A 13,435-nucleotide genomic window follows, 5' to 3' on the forward strand; every position below is an offset into this window, starting at 1 on the left:
AAAATACCCCCTCCCCCTTCCTGAGGTGGTACTGATTCATTGCAGTTGTGGCATCCAGGAAGTGGGACACCCAAAGTATTCAGGGAAATCATGACAAAGCAATTCTATCAATACCTGAGGATGAAATGGATGGAAAACTCATTGGATATGCTTATAGAAGAGTCAATCCCAGATGCCTTTTATGGTGAAGTGGGCATCCTGATCAAAGGCAGAAGTACAAGGGTGGGTAGGTGGAGGAGGCATTAGGATGAAGACAATGCTCTGTGTGAATTTTGTGGTAACAAGTTAGCAGACTTGACTGACATTTCAATGCTATGTCCTGACTAAGCTTCAGTGGTAATAATGGCAAACCTTTTGTACTACAATAGAGAAAGGAAAGAAATATATGCAATTTGCCAATAGGATAAAAATTGGAAACCATGTGGGATCATATTATACTGATTTTTCCCAATAACCATGAGTAGTGCTATTGGACAAAATAAATCTCTTGTCCTCTTCTCCTGTTCCTGTTCTCTTTCAAATTTATGGTTCTTGCTTTCTATTTTTTGTTTCTCCACATAACTGTTCAGTTATTCATTTAAATCACATTACCTACTCTTCCTTTTCACCTGGCTTCCTCTCTCCTGTGGGCTGCTATCTTCTTCCTTGTGTGTATCAGCCCAATTCAGGTGACAGAGGTCTTCATAACTTTTTGGAAGGAACAATACTGCTTATGCCTCGACTCTATGGCAGACTTTTTGTTTTGGCTCAAGTTCATTTGCATTCTAAACTAGAGTTCCTTTGGGGAATTGCTAATCTTAAATTAGATAGCTATCTCTAACTGAGGATCTTTGATCTTTGCTTGCAAATAGGTCAAAAGAAAAAAAATTAATCTTAGCTTGAGGGTCCTCTGCCTTTCTTTTTTTATGCTGAATGTGTTAGCAATGATTAAATTCTTATAAAACGCTTGTTAGTATAACCTAATTTGAAATATTCTCAAGTTCTCTAAAGCCTAGTACTCTGCAGCTAAAATGGTGCCCTCCTCTGCTTCCTCATCAGGTTCAATGGAACCCTTGAAGCCTGAGGGTTCAGATAGAGCATTTTTTTTAAGCAAAAATGTTCAGTAACTTCTGGGTAGAAGCAATCCACCTGGTGGTAAAGGCAGATAAAGGCCACCAGTAAGGAGATAAAGGCAAAAAAAATTTTTAGAATTGTCTTTATATTCTTCTTGCCCAAATGGCCCCTGACTGGGTGTGATGGCAAGCAAAGTAGGATCTTTTACTGTTTATGTTTTAGTATAATCAAGTGACTCTGATTGAATAATATGATTAAAGAAAATCTTCCCCACCCATTAATGGACCTGGGAAGATTTGTAGGAAGGCCCACACCTTTTGTTAATTTTCTAATGATGCCCCACTTCTCAAGAGTTGTAATGCCCTCTGGCTCTGGAAAATGTATAAGTACCCTTGAGGTAAGGTTCTACTTTGGGGCTTAATTTTTGGAAGAAGCTTTGTGTGCCAGATGAGACTCTGGGAAGCCACTAAGCAGCCCCCCAGGTTTGAAAACTCAGATGTTGGTGCTTCCCTCTCTGGTAACTATGTATGCATGTAATAACTTGCCTTAGTCTTGTCATGAGTAAACAGTTTTCTGCCATGGAGAAAGTTACAGTTTATTATTTTTTTAATCTTTCAGTATAAAGTCTGTTACAGAAAGGATGGCAGCGGTCTTCAGCTGCACCCTGCAGTTAGTATCAAATACAATTCTAAGAGAAAAGTGCTTACAAAGAATATTTTTCAAGACCGAGACAGAATCATCCCAATCTGAATTATGCTTTCAAATAATTACAAACATTAGAAATGATCATAATCAGTTCTTTCTGTTTACAAGCATCTCTTTCCTTGATCTTGAAAATTTTTATAGCCTTTCTTCAAAATCCTACCTATACTTTGCAAACTAGAGATCTGGTTATTTTAACCAATAAGAGTAACCAAAGGAAGAAATTCAGACCCCAAAGTTGTTTGTTTTGCATTAATGTTCTAATTTGAAATTAACTATAAAGTTTTCCAATTTTTTTTTTAATTTTGCATTGCATGAGAACTGCTCTATAGTGACTATTCCTAGGAAACACCAAAGAAAGATGAGAAATTATAGATTTTACAGCAGGAGCACAGAAAGAAGTATTTTTCATCACTGGTTTACTGGATAGAGGGCTGATCCATTTCTATTCAGATCTAGTTTCAAGTGTGAGGCCATGAATGAGTCATTTAATCTCTCAGTGCCCTATCAAGCCCCCTAAGACCATAAATTACGGATGATTTGCTAACAATACAAGTTCCTATCACTAAAGAAATTACAGGTCTGGAATAAGAGCCCTTAATATAATTGCTAGGTTTTTTTTTTTTAATTGTTACTGGTAAAGAAGATTTGAATTATACTTGGTTAATTTTGATGGAAATGTATCTACTTTAATCCATTAAAAACAGAAAAGGAAGAGAATTAGAATATTGTGCCTTCTACAGTTACTTCTAAAAGTTCCCCTCTTGATTTTCAATCACTCCTTTCTATTTTTTTCCAGAATATTTACATTCAGTCATCAGAATTCATTCTGTATAATGGAATCTAACTGTAAACATAATAGTAAAGGACTCACACAAGTAAACCTTATTTGTCTTCAGAATACCTTCCTGAACCTAATGAGAGTAGACATTATTATTCCCAATTTACAGTTGAAGAAACTAAAGATTAAATAACTTGACTATGATCACTGATGAATGAAAGCATCAATGAATGCCTAGCTTAGGAATTGTTCCTTTATAGTCCACGCTTACTTTTTAATCTAATAATGATGCTGAGAGACATAGAAATTAAATTCTGCTAGGGATCCAAAAGCAATTTTTGATAGAATTTGGGAACTGTAAATAAAATCTCTCAAGTTACAAATAATTTTTAGTTTATCATGATCCTGGGAACTCGTAATGTTTAATAGTCTTACTGGACTATAAGCATTTTTAGGGCAGGGGATCTCTCTTAGCCAAACTTTTTTTTTTACCTCTATGAAACAAATATTACATGCTATATACATTAAGCACCTTATACTTTTGAAGAAAATATTGTAATATGTAGATTTAAAAGCAATTATTCATTTTGATTATTTGATCAACAATATTATTTGATAAATGTTGAAAAAAAATTAATTTGTACTATCAGTCCAGATTCAAAACCTTCTTTCTCAGAGTCCTCCAGGATTCTTGCCTCATCTCCCTAAAAGACAGAAAGCTCTGTGAGACATGTATGTGTATGTGTATGTGTGAGGAGGGAAGGGGCAGTGCTTCTGTGGCCCCCTGATCAATCTCTTTGCCAGGGGACTCCTCCAATTATTGAAATAACTGGATTTTCCTAATCTATACGCTAAACTTCATGAAGTTAGTTCTGCTCTTTCCTTTTTTGTCGCTAGTTACAACGTCTTATAGGTCTGGACTGCAAAAATCCTCTGGGCAGTGGTAAAAGGTGAGTTCGCCAAGCTCCAAAGCCTTAGGTTTTAGCCTTCAGGTTTAGACTGACAGTGCCCTGTGTGAATTTTCTCTTGAGACCTTATGACTTGAGAGCAAGCACTACAGCAGAGTTTGGCTCTGGCAGGTCCTACCCAGGCTGGAAAGGCACCGAAAAGAGCCCTGGTGACAGATGAGTGTCACCTGAGAATGGATATTGCTAAGCAGAGGGTGCGTTATCACTGCCAGAATTCAATATGAATGTGACAAAAGAAATACAGATAAAGGGTATGTTTTCAATTCCTAGATTTCCTTGTGAAAGTCCTCCCTCACTTCATTACTTAGCACATTGAGTTGAACTGCTTTCCTCTACATGGTTAATTTCTTTGCACTTACAGATGATGTTTTCTGGAGTAGTATCTTTTAAATAACTGACTGATCTTATTATAGTAATGATTCGGCATTAACCCTCTATTGTCAGGCATATCTATACATATTTACCTTAAACAAATTCCCAGTAAATGCTGAGAATCAGGAGAGTACCTTTCTTCTGGCATCAAATCCATGCTGCTATGAACTGAAGAATAAATGAGTAAACTTCATGAACTATGAATTTAAGAACAAATGAGTAAACTTCTCAAAATCAAATATTTATAGCCCTCAGACATCCATGACTTCCACATTGCAGGATGTTTGTGACCATGTGAATTTGAGTCCTATCTAGGAGTGGGCTAGAGTCAGCATAAACCAGCTCTCAACAGCTAATTATTAAATTTTCAATGTGAGCATTTTTACTTTGGAAATTTGGCAAATGCTACAGATCAAAGGCTGGATTTGAAGCTTGCCTAGGCTTAAGAAAGTGATGGAGAAAAATGTTAATAATACAGAGTAAAAGTAAAAGTGTATCCTGTGTACAGTTGTTTTTTCAGGAGCTGGATGTAAAACATTTACCAGCAAACTCATGCATATAGATCATCCCAATGCTTCATTGCACTTTGAAATAGGAAACACAGACAGGAAAAAATTACTGGGGAGAAAAGTGAGGTCCTAGAAGCTGAGGCTTGTTTTTGGTTTTAACTCAAGCATTTCCATAACACAGTAGAACAGTAACAACAGCAACAACAAAAAGTTGATTGCATATGAAACAGCAGATCCATTGTGTACAACATGCTATTGCTCTTTTTCCTATGATTGCATTACTGACAGATTTTTATCTGATGGACATTGATTATTTTCTTCTTGATCACTCTGATCTGTTGGCTATTGTCTGCAAGCTATCTCATCTTCCTTGCATGAATCTTTTGCTTAGTTTAGGCAGCAGAGCTTCTAGACAAAAAGATGCAACTCTGTTTCATCAGGAGCTTTCTTGGGAGCTTATATGGAAAAAAAAAATTCAGATCCATTAAATGGTGCTGGAGGGACTCCCTATGACCTAAATTTAAAATTCAGAATTTTGATTAAAAATTTGCAGAGTTCTTCCCCAACACCATTATTTGTTCTTGGTTCACATGATATCAACAAAAGAGAAGATTAATATTTAAAGAAATTAAATAATTTACTGCAATGAATAAGGTACCAATATTTTCTAGTAGTCTCAAAAGATTTTTCTTAATTATATTTCATTAAGCTTAATACTCCACAGTGATTAGTCAACTTCCTTTGTAACTTACAAAAATGAGTTGTAAGATCATCTAAGAAACTGTAACCTATAAATTTTAGAGCTCCCAGAAGGCAAAGAAGAAAGAATGTTGAATTTTCTTTCTTTTTAGTGCTTCATTTAAAATAAGCATGAATTTGCCAATAGACTTTAAGACAGGAATTGATAAAATTTCTAGACTCACAGATCAGGCTTTTCAGAAAGAAAAAATGCATCTGGCAGAGAAGCTGGATAGGGCAAGATGATAAATTAACTTAACCAACTATTCTTCATGCATTTATTGCTCCATTGAATAAAGCAATAATCTTTCAATGAAACCAGAATAAAAAGATAAAATTTTCTTCTGAAGGAAGAGAACTCTTTTCTGTCTTCCAATGCATGGATAAGAATGGAAGCATAATAGTATAGTTAAAAGATCACTCTTCTTGTAATTAAGAGATGTGGATTTATGTTCTGTTATTTTTATTAATTGTGCAACCTTGAGTAATTTGTTAAGCTTGTTTTGGAGGATGAAGAATGAGAAGGATGGTTTTGAAGAGCATGATGTAGAAGATGTGGATAGGATAAAATTCAAAAGAGTAGGTATTGATAATCATTTAATATTAATTTAATAACCTGAATAAGGGCCAGAGCCTGAATTAATCAATCAGAAGAAGAGTAGGGACCTAACAGCTTCTTTGTTCTTTGAGTAAACTCAAAGAATACCTCTTCCTATGTCAACAAGGCCAAGTGGGGTTGACTTAAGAGAGTTCTTTATGAGTCTCTTAACTGAAGACACTATTTTAAATAATGGGACTCTTTCTATATCTTAGTATTTTGTGGACATATGCTATGTTATGGCATGTTAATGGTAAAGAGAGCTCAGATATCCTGGGTCACAATTTCAATTGATACTTTGTCAACTCTCATCTTATTGTATTTACCACCTATTTCATTAAAAAAATTCCTTTCTCATAAAATAGTTAACCATATATGGGTATCATAAACTTGGGTGACACAGACATGCTGATTTGGGAATTGTCCTAAAATGGATTTAAGCCTGATAATTCTTGTATCAGTCAAAAGTTTCCTTCTGGCTTCATGATCATGAATTTGCTAGCTTTAAAGGAATAATCAATATGAATCTACATAACACCAAACCTGTTTTCCTCCTTTAACCAAACTTTTAGGTCAACAGTTATGGTGCCATGACTCAGATGGATCTGATGGACTACGAGAAAACAGCACCTTACCTTGCCAGCGCCAAAGACTCAAGTGCCACAGGATTCATTTTTCCTTGTGTCTTAACTTTGACATGGTTGAGTAAGTTCCTCTTTTCCCGGCTTTCAAAGTACTCCCACTAGTTTCATTGAAGTCCCGAATTTTCCTTTAAAACTAGCCCCGGGGGCAGGGATCAAGTACTCTATACAGATCACCTGAAAGTATAGTGTGATCTCAGGAAAATTAACACAAGTATTGCTAGCACTAGTATCAGTTAACTAAAGACAGCCCTAACTTATGTTGGCCATGACAGGGCTCTTTTGGATAGGTCAAAGTTACTTTATCTTAAAACTAAATTTAGTTTAAAGACCAAGGAAACATCTAACCAGGAGTGGAAATGTTTTCATCTTGAGTTTGCTAAAATAGTAGAGCAAGAACAAAGGACAGGAGCCTCTTCCCTTAAGACTCACTAAGCTTCTTCAGCTCTGCCTCAGTAGTGGCTAGCTCCCTCTCCCCTCTTTCCACTCCAACCTGTGCTCCCCAAATACCCTATTCCTTGCTTCCTTCCTCTCTTTCCTTGAGGGCTTTGATCTGGGGAGGATTAACTACACCTTACCTTTACCTCCTCCCCTCCCTGCCTTTCCTTAAGGGCTGTGGTCTTGAGGAGGACGGCTACAAATCCATCTACAGATCAGAGGCCTGAACCTATTCCCATGGAGACTATCCCTTTAAGATAGTTAGAAACTTTGGGGACTTGGAAACTCTCTACCCTCCAACAACCTTAGAGGTGTTCTGAACAAAGGTTGTAGGATCTACCCTTATTCTGTCAGGTCTTCAATCCTTGCAAATTCCTGAACCCCTTTTCTTGAAATAATAATAGCCAATTCATGATGGGAATTTCTAACAAGCTTCTGATTCCCTCTCTCTCTGTCGTTAATTGTGAGTTCTGTTTGTATCTGTCTTATCACATTTTGTCTGCCTATATCATGTGTGCTGTGAATGTATGCTTGTAATATTTGAAGCGCAGGCAGCCAGAGATGTCTAAGGACTGCAACTAGGGAAACAAAAGTGTAAGACACTTTTCTTTGTTGTTATGGTCTGCCCAACCTGGAATCACAATGAAAATTAGATATGGCTGAAAACATCTTATCAGGTTCTGTGACTGATCGTTAACAAAGTTTGGAAACTGATCATTTGGGATTGCTGGAGAAAACTCCTGAGATTGTGGGTGACTGCAGGAGCTTATCTTGCTAAAATACCTCAATTCTGATCACAGCATTACCCACTCCCTCCCCAAGAGTTAAGGGGCTATCTCAGTATGGGGATTTTTAACAGCAGCAAGGATTCATGTTGATCCCTATCATCCCAGATCAAATTAAGAGAAGAGAAAGAAAGAGATGTGAATGAAAGGGAAACATTTGAATCACCTGTCTCCCCTGGTAAAAGGAGGGGAGGGGCAGGGATATTCGCAGACTGGCAGTGATCCAAATAGCCCTGTGTCCCTAGGCACCTTGTAGCCCACCGTTCTAAGCAAAGCTTGGAAATGTCACCTAGATCCTATACATTCTGCCCATCTTTGTAAGGGGCACTGATCGCCATGCCATCTGGGATGCCACACTGACAGATATCAGGTAAACTGAGTCTGGTGCAGGGAAGGGTGAACAAGATGGTGCTGGAGGGGACGGCCCCACCCCTGGTTTGCATTTGTTACTATAGTTCCGGCTTGTGTTCGTTACTATAGTTTCGGGTTTGTTTGTGTGTGTTACCATGGTTTGTTGGGCTGACTGGCAGAGACTATATAACCAGAGTGCTTGCTTGAATAAATCGGAGTTGCTTCATGACCTGCTCTTCCGCCTCATTCTTTTACTGGAGAGCTCCACAGGAGGATGAGCAGCCTGCTGGCCAGGCATAAGACTTGCTCTTCTCAGTGTGTTATGCCGTTACCATAGCAACTTGGTGCCCAAATTGGGGCCACAAGCAGGGGGAAGGAGCAGGAAACTCAGCCGAGGGAGTCAGGTCCCTCAGGAACCTCAGCTGAGGGAGTCAGGTGCCTCAGGAAACCCCCTGAATGAGTCAGGCTTCCCAGAAGCCTAGATGGTCAGGGCTCACAGAGCCCTGTGTACAGGAGCTATCAGGACAAAGTCATAAGTGGATACCTGAGTGTGACAGGAAACCATAGCCTGTCTGCCTCACTGAGTACCTCCGGAGTGCATCCGAGAAGCGGACGCAGAAGATGTGCACATTCAGCTCGAGTGAGACGAAGTGTAACCGTGAGTAAAATTGAAATGGGGCAAAGCTCACAAAAGTTGAGTCAGGGTCAGTACACATTCTTTCTATATAACATGCTGAAAAATGTGTTCATAGAGGAAGACGGTGGCAAGGCAGTGCAAATGAGAACATTCACCACATCCTCACAGACAGCCCCATCAGAGTCAGAGAGTAGCTCAAGAGAAAACAGCCCAGAAAGGGCATAGCACATCTTGACCCAGCAGCTTCAAATCACCCCAGGCTCTGTAAATTCTGCTGTGGTCGAGGAAGGGAGAGGTGGATTGTTTGGGCCTGTGGCAAACATTCCCTAAACCCAGCCTCCAAGTATTATCACCATTGGGACACCAGCCTCTGCTACTGGTAAGCTTCACATTGTTTCAGGTGCAAAAATAAATACCTTCTAAAACACAGAGGAACTTCATGAGTGAATTGACTCTCCAGCTGTTTCAGACACAGAAGCATTAGGGTCTTGACAGGATTGCTATGGTAACTGCATATGCTTCATCAATGCCCTCTTGGCCCCAGCACAGGACTGAAGTCCAAGTCCCTGCCCATAGGGGTTTTGAAGCATTCAAAACCCTCCACCCAAATCTCCTCTACCTGAAGCAGGCACTTTTCCTTGCAGGCAAACTTCTTTAAGACTGATGTATGCAGAAAAGAGGTAGATCTCTCGGAGTTTTTCGGTCAGAGTAAGAGAAAGGAAGCCAGCATTCTATCTTTAGCTGTGGCTCTGCTCCTCCCACCCCCATCCACTCTTCCCCAAGCTTATGGGTTCATTGCACAAGAAAATGTCTCTTGTCTTTGAAAGGGGAAGTTGCTTCTCTCTTTGAAACTAGGTATTTAACAGTTAAGCTGAAGGCAGTATAAATGAACATTAAGGTTTATGTAAGCATTTTACATGGACAAAGGAAAGCAAAAACAACTAGAGAAATCAACATAGCTCCTTCTGATGTTCCACAACTTGTCTAGCATCTGCAGATGGCAAGGGACAAAACAGGAATTTAAAGGAGTCCTTTGCTTGAAGCAAGAGGATTTGCTTCTCCCTGTGTCAACAGATAAGAAAAGCTTGTTTGGGTGGCTGAGGTTCCTCATCACATGTGATGGCAGGACACCGTCTCATTCTCTTGCTTAGTCAGCAGTGCAGGCAGAGTACAATTTATAGTTTTTTTCTTAGATTCTCACCATGGCTTTTCCTGCTCCTCTATATTCTATTAAAGCTGATTTTCTAATTCAAAGTTAGGGGCAAACAAGCTAAAGTTTGAAAATCTTGGGTAAACACTCTCTAACCCCATGCTGCCCCCCACTAGTCAGCAAGTAGACACCATCTTTTTGTGACCATAACTCTGTGGGTAAGGTCAAAAGGAAAGTCAAACAACAGAGCAATTATTAATATTAATAATTTAAAAAGGACTATGTTAATAAGGCAGGGGAAGAAGAAATATATTTAACAAAATTCTCCTTCAAAATCACGCAGTTGAAATAACATTAGACAGAGGCCTGCCATGTATTGCTATGAACGGATCACTCAACTAATTAACAAGCATCCATTAAGCACTTATTATGAGCTAGTCTTAGTATTAGGTCCTGAAGACACAAAGACAAAATGAAAGAATAATCATCTTCAAGGGGCTTATGTACTGCTTAAGTTCATTCATTGAGCAACATCAAAGGTTTGGCCACCATGTGATGTTTATAAATCTGTGTGTGTGTGTGTATACATACATACATAAATATACATGCATGTGTATATATACATACTTCTATAATTCACCTCCCCCAAACATCAACTCATTAAATTTCCCACTAAATCATAACGTTATCATTTTACTGGTGGAGAAAGCACCCATATTAATAAAACCAAGGACCTCCCTTATCTTTTCCCCAGTCACTGATAATGGCCTTTCTCCTCTGTAAGACCTACTTCTCTATCTCTGTCTTTTATTCCATACTCTCCTGTCTTCTCCAGGAGATTGAAACCTCAATCATCTTTCTTCTATATACTTCAAACTCTCCCTATCTATTGGATTTTTACCTACCACCTTCACCATGTAAAAATCTCTCCTCACCCCTAAAAAATTTCTTCACTTGACACTATCATCCCTCAAACTCTCTTCTCATATCTCTCCCTCCCTTTCTCACCTACCTGTTACACTTACTGCCTTTACTTCCTCTCTTCTCACTCATTTTTAAACCCTTTGTTTTCACGCCTCCAGCCTTACTTGACTAAAACTGTCTAGAGTTTCCAGTTATCCCATAATTCACAAATCTGATGGTCTTTTTTTTAGCCCTCATCTTTCTCAATTTATGCTTGTTTCTTTTCACTTTGGTCACCACCTTCTCATCCTGAATACCCTGAGCTTTTATGACAATACTCTGTCCCATTCTCTTACCTTTTTAACCACTCCTTTTATCAGTCTCTTTTACTAGTTCATTATTCCCATCACATTATATAACTATATATGCTCTGTATATAGGACCCCTGTATACTTGCTCTGTACTAGGACCCCTGCTTTTTCCTCTCCATGCTATGTCTTTGCTAAATTCCTCAGCACTCATGCCTTTTATTACCAGCTCTACGCCAATGTTTTACATTTCTATACACTGTATAAATAGAGTCCCAGTCTCTCTGTAGCTTCAGTTCGACATTACCAGTTGCCTCTTGGACATTTCAAGCTGGATATTCTGAAGACAGCTCATAATCAACATGCCTAAAACAGAATTTATTCTCATTTCTCTTCAAAGCATCTTCTCTTTCTTTCGAAGTGACCTTGGCACTATACTCAACTACTAACACTATCTCACCTCACATATCTAATTTTTGGTAAAATCTTACAATTTTTTACCTCCACAATATCTTTTAAATTTGAATCTTCTTTGTTCATACAGCTAACCCATTAGTTTGAGTCATTATCCATTCTTCCCCTAGATTAATCAAACTACCTCCTCATCTTCCTGCCTCAAATGTCTCACCATTCCAATGATCTATTGTTGGCAAATACTTTTTTTTGAGTTCATATCTGACCATATCACACCCCTATTAAAAACAGTTTTCCTATAAACACCTCTGTTTGAGTTTTAAAGCCCTCCAAAAACTGGCAGCAACTTGAAGTCTTATTGGACATCACTTCTTCATCTACACATTCCAATTCAATCAGCTAAATTGGCATTTTCTCTGTTCCTTGGACAGTATATTACATCTCCCCTTACTGAGACTTTTTACTTTCACATGTATAGAATGTACTCCTCCCCACTTTACTTCATAGAATCCTTCCTTTCAAGATGCAGCCTAACTACCACTACTTACATAAAGCCTCTCTTCATTTCTTCATCTAATGCCATCCTTCTACAACTATCTTGTAAATTATTTTGTATTTATATATGTTTATTCTCTTGTATTATATTTATTCTCAATATGTTATGTTTATAGTCATATATGCACTACCTTGTTAGAATGTCAGTTCCTGTAGCAGGAATTTAAATAATAAAAATAATTACATTTCTATCCCCACTACCTAGTCTAGTGCCTGATACATACCAGATGTTTAAAAAATATGTGATTGATTTGAAGTTTGTAAATAAATCATTTTCCTCTATATTTTCTATTACCAAGGCTATTAGTAGGCTATAGAGCATGTTTACTTCTAATCTAGTTAAAATATTTTAGGAGATACAAGAAAAAACGCTTCTGAATCATTCCAAAAATGTAACTTAATTCTGTTTGAAAACTACCTAATGCTTGTATGTATGTATATATGTATTCACACACATACATATATATTCAAATACTGACTTCACAGAAAACATTTGTTGTGCTTTATCAGAACAAAATCAGAGAGTTGTTTAATTAAATTTTAGTCCCAATAACCAAAGAAATTTCATTTCATTTCAGGGTAGTGAGATAGTTTTCAAATGAAATGGCAGAATCACTGTCAGTAATCAGTGAGAAATAAGAGAGAATTAGAAAGCTATCAGAAGACTGGAGATTAGCAAATATTGTCTTAATTTTAAGAAAAGAGTTGAAGGTAGCTGCCAGAACATGAAACCTGTGAGTCTGGAATTGCTAGAAAAAATTCATAATTATGAAATATTTGGATTCAAAACAGTTTTTTCATCTTTAAAATGGAGATAATAATAGTGCCTAACTCCCAGAAATTTTTTGAGGATCAAATGAAATAATTAAGTGCTTAGCATATTGTAGATGCTATATAAAGGCAGCTATTATTGTTGTTGTTACTTTAAAAAAATCACTAAGTTACACAAATTTTCCAAGTTATTGCAAACTAATCTAATTAGAAGAGAGAGAGAGAGAGAGAGAAAGGGAGGGAGGGAGGAACGGACGGACAGACGTGATCAAAGGAAGATTTGTAACAACTGGCATGCTTACTCTTCCATTGATACAAAATCTTTATAGTAATAACATATATAAATGGGTGTCTTCAGTGAATCTCTTAACATGTAAAAGAATCAAGCTTTCACAAGTGATATTCAATAATACCCTGCATCTTTAACGTAAATCAGGATCTCTGAGCAATAGTAGTAAAGAAGGTCATCTAAGAATTGCATGTTAAGAACGGAAGATGGACTAGTCATGTAACTAGAGTGGGGGCTCAAAGGCAGACAGCTCAGATACTCCACCTAAACCGCATGATGTCAGAAAAAGCATAGAAATCCTCCAGTGTAGACTCTGTGGGGTGAATTTTGGGGACAAAATGGACAAGAGTAACACAGGGTGGAGAGATGCACATGAGCTAAGGTTTGCATGGTTGGAAAGAATTCCAAGATCAATGTGATAGCAAATCAGGTGAGTTATGATGGTTAATACTCAACTCAGGTAATTGGAAAT

At 37.8% G+C, this 13,435-nt stretch overlaps 1 long non-coding RNA gene across 1 annotated transcript in view; it reads right to left on the bottom strand.

The window, feature by feature from the left end:
• The window catches only part of LOC140531676 (uncharacterized), a 43,463-nt gene extending 36,496 nt beyond the window's left edge, over positions 1 to 6,967 (bottom strand). The window contains exon 1 of the long non-coding RNA XR_011976397.1: positions 6,357 to 6,967. This is a non-coding gene — a long non-coding RNA (uncharacterized lncRNA). The remainder of the gene's footprint in view (positions 1 to 6,356) is intronic.
• Between the last annotated feature and the right edge of the window lie 6,468 nt (positions 6,968 to 13,435).

Source organism: Notamacropus eugenii, chromosome 3 (genome assembly GCF_028372415.1).
Source record: "Notamacropus eugenii isolate mMacEug1 chromosome 3, mMacEug1.pri_v2, whole genome shotgun sequence".
Lineage (NCBI taxonomy): Eukaryota > Metazoa > Chordata > Mammalia > Diprotodontia > Macropodidae > Notamacropus > Notamacropus eugenii.